We start from the raw sequence: 7,756 nt of genomic DNA on the forward strand, positions 1-7,756 counted from the left end.
TAGATAGTTATGATTCCTCTGACAGAGATGATAGTACAATGACATCCAAGATGTCATTCAGTGCTGCTCCATGAAGGGAGAGGGCTGAAGTGGAGTGGTGCTGGTGTGTCTCCTCATCGTGTGCATTCACTTGAACATCACACCCACCTGCTCTCTAGCAGCCCAGAGAACAGGCACTTCAAATGTAGGAAACTGTGACATAGAGCAGATAACTACCAAATCAAAAGGCTAACCTTTTTATCATCTGCAAAGTGAATGCCCTGCTTTTCTGATTGGATCCTTGTAATACTCAGTAAACCTTTTCTTGTATTATGTCTTGTTTTTAATAATTTGTTTAATGTCAATACATTGAAGCTGTGTATTAGGATGATTTGATCTAATGTAATCACACTATACCTATACTTTAATGAATTTTTATGCTTTCCACTTACAATCTAGGCTCTCTAGCTCTTAGTGTGAATGTCTATTCTGCAAAAATAAAATGTCAATAAAATGAACTATTCACGACTGCACATTTTGGTGCTACATGAGAATATAAATAAGTTATATTTCACCTCATAATTCAACAAGCCCTTAGTAAAGTACTTTTGAGACAGAAGGAGGTGTTCATTTACTGCTTCTGTCAAAACAGAGGGATCCCACACACTTGTCTTGGAAATAAACAGGTACAGTAAAAGGTCATAGATTGACAGACAGGGAAGCAAGATGGGAAAAATCACAAAAGTGTGTCTTAGCCCTTGTACCAAAAGCAGGAGACAGGATCCTTTACCAAAAAATTGCAATTCATAACAGCTCCTTTAAATTTGGTTTTGAAAACCAAAGTGTTTCGGTGAATTAATGGTTCAGTGCCTCTCTATGCACTCCTAATCCATGAAACCAGACCTCAACTCTTCCTGTGTTCCCCCTATCTTGAGCCTGCTCCTTTGCTGCACCCTTACATATAAAGCTCGCACTTGCCTTTGGGATTCAGATCCTCCACACCACTCTGGCTCCCCTCCCTGTGTGTCTTCCTGCTCCCCAGCAAGCAGCTGCTGCTGGGCACTGATGCTCAAAGCAAAAGCACCCTGGCTGACCTCCCAAAACAAGCTGTAGTCCCTCAGCAAGCTGCACCCAGTACCAAAGCTGCTGAAGCAGGAGAGGCTGCAATACCTGTCCACCAACATGGGCAGCTTTCTCCAGGAACAAGCACTTCAGTGGGTGGGGATGTCTGCAGTACCAAGGATTCTGCCCACACAAACAAACAGGACATATCTTTTCTCACAGTCCCCAAAATTACTCTCAACCATCCTCCCCCAACAAGAAACTCTATTCTGTCTTGCTCCCTTCCTCAGGCTTTAGCTGTTCTGTGCCTTTTACTGATCTCTCATCTTCTACTCCTTTTCACTTTATATTTCACCCACAGCCATATTCAAACTGCATATCTTCTCAACAACAAATCACTCTCCACCCTCCTAATATCACTGCTCAGCTCAGATCCTACCAGGCCTTGCAATCCCACAGCTTTCCCAGAGGATATGAACATAGAATATTCTCATTTGCAAGAGATCAGCAGCTGGTAAGCCAATCAGTTTTAGGGATATCCAAGATTACCCACAAATCAAACAGTGTGGCCACCAACACTCTTCCGTAATAACACCAATTGCAATAGGTAAATCATAGAAGCCTAGAATGGTTTGGGTTGGAAGGCACCTTAAAGATTGTCTAGTTTCAAACCCCCTGCCACGGGCAGGGACAACTTCCACTAGACCAGGTTGCTCAAAACCTTGTCCAACCTGCCTTGGACACTGCCAGGGGCAGCCACAAGTTCTCTGGGTTTGGTGCTGGGTTCTGTGCTGCACATCTCAGGAAATATTTCTTCAGAAACATTTTCATGAGTCTCTGGCATAATTTGTGTCTCACAAGATTGGTACAGAAAAATTTGCAGTGGACTGGGGCAAAGAGTTTCCCCAGCAGCTTTTCCTCCTGCTTTAGTGCTCTCAGCACACTTCCGTGTCAACATGGCACTTCTCAGTACCATGTCTCACTGGGCATTTGCAGGAAAGCAGTGCACTGTACTGGCCTTTTTCCATATCAGATCAGTCAGTACGTGCACCACTGCAAGATTCTACCTTAGGACATACATGTGTAACACCCTTCATTTCACTGAATCATAGAATCATAGAATAGTTAGGGTTGGAAAGGACCTCAAGATCATCTAGTTCCAACCCCCCCTGCCATGGGCAGGGACACCTCGCACTAAACCATGCCACCCAAGGCTTTGTACAACCTGGCCTCGAACACCGCCAGGGATGGAGCATTCACAACTTCCCTGGGCAACCCATTCCACTGCCTCACCACCCTTACAGTAAAGAATTTCTTCCTTATATCCAATCTAAACTTCCCCTGTTGAAGTTTTAACCCATTACCCCTTGTCCTATCACTACAGTCCCTAATGAATAGGCCATCCCCAGTATCCCTATAACCCCACTTCAGATACTGGAAGGCTACTATGAGGTCTTCTCTTCTCCAGGCTGAACAGCCCCAACTTTCTCAGCCTCTCTTCATACGAGAGGTGCTCCCGTCCCCTGATCATCCTCATGGCCCTTCTCTGGACTTGTTCCAGCAGTTCCATGTCTTTTTTATGTTGAGGACACCAGAACTGCACACAATACTCCAGGTGAGGTCTCACAAGAGCAGAGTAGAGGGGCAGGACCACCTCCTTCGACCTGCTGGTCACACTCCTTTTGATGCAGCCCAGGATATGGTTGGCTTTCTGGGCTGCAAGCACACACTGAAGCCAGCTCATGTTCATTTTCTCATCAACCAACATCCCTAGGTCCTTCTCTGCAGGGCCGTTCTGAATCTCTTCTTTGCCCAACCTGTAGCTGTGCCTGGGATTGCTCCGACCCAGGTGTAGGACCTTGCCCTTGTCATGGTTGAACTTCATAAGATTGGCATCAGCCCACCTCACAAGCGTGTCGATGTCCCTCTGGATGGCATCCCTTCCCTCCAGCATATCAACCGGACCACACAGCTTGGTGTCATCGGCAAACTTGCTGAGGGCGCACTCAATCCCACTGTCCATGTTAGCGACAAAGATGTTGAACAAGACCAGTGCCAACACCTCCCTGACGGACACCACTCGTTACTGGTCCCCAGTGGACATTGAGCCATTGACCACAACTCTTTGTGTGCGGGCATCCAGCCAGTTCTTTATCCACCAAGTGGTCCATCCATCAAATTGATGTCTCTCCAATTTAGAGACAAGGATGTCATGTGGGACAGTGTCGAAAGTTTTGCACAAGTCCAGGTAGATGACATCAACTGCTCTACCCCTGTCCATCAGTTTTGTAGCCCCATCATAGAAGGCCACCAAATTGGTCAGGCGGGGTTTCCCCTTAGTGAAGCCATGCTGGCTGTCACCAAGCACCTTGTTGTTTTTCATGTGCCTTAGCATGCCTTCCAGGAGAATGTGCTCCAAGATTTTCCCAAGCATGGAGGTGAGATTGACTGGTCTGTAATTCCCTGGGTCTTCCATTTTCCCCTTCTTGAAAATGGGGGTGAAATTTGCCTTTTTCCAGTCATCGGGAACGTCACCTGACTGCCATGATTTTTCAAATATGATGGACAGTGGCTTAGCAACTTCATTCGCCAGCTCCTTCAGGATCCACGGATGGATTTCATCAGGTCCCATGGACTTGTGTATGTTCAGGTTCTTAAGATGGTCTTGAACCAGATCCTCTCCTACAGTGGGCCCAAGGTCTTCATTCTCACAGTCCCTGCGTCTTTCTTCCAAGACTTGGGTGGTGTGGTCAGAGCATTTGGCAGTAAAGACTGAGGCAAAGAAATCATTCAGAACCTCAGCCTTCTCCAAATCCAGGGTAGCCAGTTCTCCTGATAGCTTCTGTAGGGGGCCTATGTTGTCCCTAACCTGTCTTTTATTCACAATGTACCTATAGAATCCCTTCCTGTTATCCTTAACATCCCTAGTCAAGTTTAATTCTAACTGGGCCTTAGCTTTCCTAACCTGGTCCCCAGCTTCCCGGACAACATCCCTGTATTCTTCCCAGGCCACCTATCCTTGCTTCCACCTTGTGTAAGCCTTTTCTTTCCTTTGAATTTTCCTCAGCAGCTCCTTATCCATCCAAGGAGGTCTCCTGGCCCTTCTGCTGCACTTCCTTCTAGTTGGGATGCAGCACTCCTGAGCTTGCAGTAGGTGATCCTTGAACATCAACCAACAGTCTTGGGCCCCCTGCCCTCCAGGGCTATATCCCATGGAACTTTACTAAGCAGGTTCCTGAAGAGGCCAGAGCCTGCTCTCTTGAAGTCCAGGGCAGAGAGCTTGCTGCGCACTCTTCTCACTGTTCTGAGGATCGCAAATTTGGTCATCTCATGATCGCTGCATCCAGGGCTGCCCTGGAACGTCACGTTTCCAACAAGCCTTTTCCTGTTAGTGAAGACATAAGAAAATAGAGATAAAGTATTTAGTGGCATAATCTGAGCATCACAAAGGAAAGTAACAGTAGACTAACAACAAGTTTAGGGTTAGGCAAAGCTACATGGCTCCTACTGTGACAGCAATGGGTGCTGGTTGCTGCCTTTTTTTAAATTAAAATAAATGGCAAGTGGACAAAGAAGTGGGAAATTTTCATTGATAATTTGCAACATACTGTCACTCAGCTTCAGGTTTCTCTTTTCCAATAACCAAAACTGAAGTATTTTCTTCAAAGTGGAGATAATCTGATTTCAAATTAAGTGATTTCCAGATGTGTGGGGAGTGAAGGCAAAAAGATTTGCAGGAAAAAGATTTTGCAAATGAGCTCTGAGGCCTTGGTGCTTGACAAGCCCTGGAGGATGAGCTGGGGCGTTGAAGGACAGGGAAGGTTGAAGAGCAAGCCTTGGGGGGATGGGTCAGGATGTAGTTGTGGCTGGAATCTCAGTTGGAGGCCAGAGGATGTGAGGGTTGTGAGAGGGTCTGCAGCACTGTGATTGGACTATTTACCTGGAGAGTTTTACAGGGGCCAATGAGATTGAACGTGGCTGCTTGTGCAGGTTTGGAAAGTACTGAACAAGCGGATAAAAAAGGCTTGGTTGTAGTAAAGTTGGATTTGAGTGTCCTCATCAACTTGAGTCCACGTCGTGAAACGTCACACAGACGCTTTCAATATTCAGCACACACATCACATCCTAAAAACAAAGGTTCTGCTTTCAGCACAGAATTTAAGATTCCTATTCAAAAAGTGTAATAGCTAGTAGCAGTATACTATTTTAGATTACAGTTTTATATTATCTTTTATTAGAATCCTATTAAGGTTACATATATATTTTTTCCACTGTGATATAAAACCTGAACAATTTAACTGAAGTAAACAAAGATTGTTTATATTAAGCAATTCTTCATTCTGTAGCTGACAGAATGATGTTTTATTCTCAGAGAAAAAGGGCATGGCATGGTAGCTACACTTAACCCTTGGACACTGGTTCCTCAATTCTCTCTGGTTTGCAGAAAATGTGAATATCAGAATTTAAAACAGGCCCTTAGATTTTTTTTCATACACTGATTAGTATCTTACTACTTGGCTTGCACCTTTGAACTCAAAGATGCAGTTGTCAGAGAAGGGCTCTGATGAAAGGTTGTGGAATCCCCGTTTCCACATAGAAAACCAAGTTATGTTCCACTCCAGCATTTGGGCTCATAGGGTAGGAAAATTACTAGTGTAGTTATGGTTTGAGTCAGTGATTTACAGGAATTGGTTATATAGGTATTTTCCAGATGTATTAAAGACTAAAGCCAGAATCAACTTAATCAGGAACACCTATCCTGAAGGCAATTTATGAAATTTATCTTTCAAGAAAATAATTTTGAACGTCTGTGATTAATGTATGATTCAGGTGAAAAAGCAAATAACATCCATAGCCATTTTATCTCAGTACAAATTCAATAAAAATTACTTTGGCTTGGTACTTTCTAAAGTGAATGCTAGCACGTACCCCAGAGAAGTGTAACAAATAGAACTAAGTATCTCTTTCTTGTCCATCTGAGGCAAAAATAAAAAGAACTGTACAGGAAATTTCTGTATGGTGTCTGCCAGTAATGTATGCACTCCAATATCCACCATAAGTTCCTAATATTCAAAGTAATTCTGCATCACATACAGCAGATACTGTTTTTTACATGTGAATGCCAATTTCTGCAAAAACAGATATAATCTAGGTTTATGAAATCAACTCTTTATTAATTCTGAAAATTCCCATTTATTCCTTTGCAACATTTCAATTTCGCCATCAATCTAAACGCCACCTGTAATTTTGGCAGTCAGTAGTCTGGGCCCTTCAAAGCATGTTTCTGGATGCTCAGCAGGTGTAACAAGTCTCTCCAAGAAATTACACATAAAGAAGTCATAACAGCTGTTGGTGCACACAGCTGCCAGCACCACAGGACAAAGCAGAACCACAAAGAAGAATCATAGTGGAAAACTTCTGCCTTCACAAAGGCAATAAATGTTTTGAGTGATACCACAACTCACCACAGCATCACCACTGAGAAATGTCCTGTGCTGCCAGATCAGCTACATCTTAGAACTCATTGTGAACAGTGATACTCTACATTAACTAGAGCAAGCATCTTTACCTGAAGTAATAATAAAAGCTTCTGATGCAGATGATGCTACCTAATGTAAAAACATCAGTCATTGGGTTCATTAAACTCTTCCCGGTCCTTCAGTAATTCCTCTTAAGTATAACCCATTTATAAAGAAGGTGGCTGGAGGTATCTGGACAGGTACATCATCCCTGACAAAAGCCCTGACAAAGAAATGGCCAAAGTCATCACAAAGCCCAGACAAAACAAAGCCCTGGCAAAGGCCCTGCCAAAATCACTGCTAAAAGAGCTGCAAAAGAAATGAGAAAAGCCTTTGCAAAAACCCTGGAAAAATCCCTGATTAAAGCCTTGAAGAAGGCCTTTCAAACACCCTGACAGAACCCTTTGCAAAAGCCATGCAGGAAAAATCCATGACAAAATCTCAGTCAAAATCCCTTGCAAAAGCCTTGGCAAAATCTCTGGCAAAATCCCTGGAAAAATCCTTGGAAAAAAAACCTGGGAAAAGCCTTGGCAAAAACCTTGGCAAAGGCCCTGTCAAAGGACCTGGGAAAAGATCTGGCAAAAGCCCTGTCAAAATCTCCACCAATGACCCTGGCAAAATCCATGGCAAAAGCCTCTGCTAAATCCCTGGCAAAAGCCTTGGGAAAGCCTTGACAAAGGCCCTTTCAAAAGCCTTGGCAAAATCCATGACAAAAACCCTAGAAAAAGACTTGGCAAAATCCTTGGCAAAAACAATAGAAAAAGCCATGGCAAAAGCCCTGAGAAAAGCCTTGGCAAAAACCCTGTCAAAAGCCTTGGCAAAATCCCTGGCAAAAACCTTGGGAAAAGCTGTGGAAAAGACCATGGAAAAATCCCTGGGAAAATCCCTTGGAAAATTCCTGGAAAAAGCATTGGCAAAATCCTTGGCAAAATCTGTGACAAAAGCCTGAGTACAAGCCCTTGCAAAAGCATTGGCAAAAGCCACGGAAAAAGCCCTGCCACAATCACTGCCAAAAGTGCTGCAAAATACATGAGAAAATCCATGACAAAAGCCTTGGAAAAGCCCTTGCAATAGCCCTGGGAAAATCACTGGCAAAATCCCTACAAAAACCTTGGCAAAAGTTCTGGCAAAAGCCTTGACAAAACAGGAAAAGCTTTTGCAAATCCATGACAAAAAAAAACTGAGAAAAGCCTTGG

The sequence above is a fragment of the Lathamus discolor genome, chromosome 1, assembly GCF_037157495.1.
Source record: "Lathamus discolor isolate bLatDis1 chromosome 1, bLatDis1.hap1, whole genome shotgun sequence".
NCBI lineage: Eukaryota > Metazoa > Chordata > Aves > Psittaciformes > Psittacidae > Lathamus > Lathamus discolor.